A 1159-nucleotide genomic window follows, 5' to 3' on the forward strand; every position below is an offset into this window, starting at 1 on the left:
ACAGCACCGCTTTTCCTGACTGGGTTGTTTGGGATTTGTTTTTTTGGCCTTGTTTCTTATCTCTCCTTGAGCTTCACACAAACCATTGAAAGCCAGGTCCAGCCCCGCACATCCTGCCTGCTTTATACCTGCTGGAGGATTGCCCACCCAGTCTCGGGGGGCAGAAACACGTCGGTGTCTTCTGGTTGGACACAGCACTCCTTCCCAGGATGGTTTGTCCTTTATGATGCTGAACCCACCACATGTGTCGACAGTGGAACAAATTGCTTCATGCAGTGATGTCCTGTCTTACAAAGCAGCCCCAGAGACAGGATGTCAGGACAAACTCCAGTACCTAAAAGGGCTATGAATGGCTTTTTAGCTCTCCCCTATATATCCAGTAAGATAACTTGTGCCAGTAGATCTGGTCAAAGTTCCCAGGTTTCCAGAGCCTGACATGGATATGCTGAAACACCACAGGAGAAGAAAAAGGACAACTGTGTTTTCCCTTCTTCCTCCCCAGATGTCTGAAACAAGTTACCTTCAGCAGTATTAAAGGTAATTTCAGCAGTATTGAAGGTGGGCAATAACCAGTCTGTGTTTGTGGGAAATCCTCCACAGCCTTTACTTGTATCCTCCTCAGTCTCACGCCCTGGAGATGCCAGGGATGTGCTAAGCAGCTCACCAGCAGCAGGGCTGTTACGAACTCCAGATCCCAAGTGCAGATTGCTTTCATAGTGACACCCACTAGAGCCAATGTTTTCTCCTGCAGACAGGGGACTCGGAGCCAGCTCCCCTCACACTCTTGGCCACCGTCCCTTTCAGTTCCCAAGCCAGGCCCAGTCACTTTCTATTTGCAGTTTTCACTGTGTTATCTAAAAGCATGTTCCTTAGGGAGGTTCTCACTCCTTTATGCTCACTGGAGAGGGACGAGGTAGCTGCAGGGGCTTGGAAGTTGTGCTCACTCCCTTGCACTGGTAATCAGATGGGCAGAACACTCGTAAACAAAGTGATGGGGATTGCAACACTTCACAAAGGCTTCAGTGTGCTTCAGCAGCCTCCTGCTTGGTGCCATGCAGATGAAAGTGTTGATAAAAGAGTAATTTTACCACCCTGGTTTATTAACCCTGCTGCTGAAGAGCAGGAACAGAGCAGTGCTTGCAGGTGAGCAGCAGTAATT

Source organism: Nestor notabilis, unplaced genomic scaffold, assembly GCF_000696875.1.
Source record: "Nestor notabilis isolate BGI_N333 unplaced genomic scaffold, ASM69687v1 scaffold34511, whole genome shotgun sequence".
In the NCBI taxonomy this organism is placed as follows: domain Eukaryota; kingdom Metazoa; phylum Chordata; class Aves; order Psittaciformes; family Psittacidae; genus Nestor; species Nestor notabilis.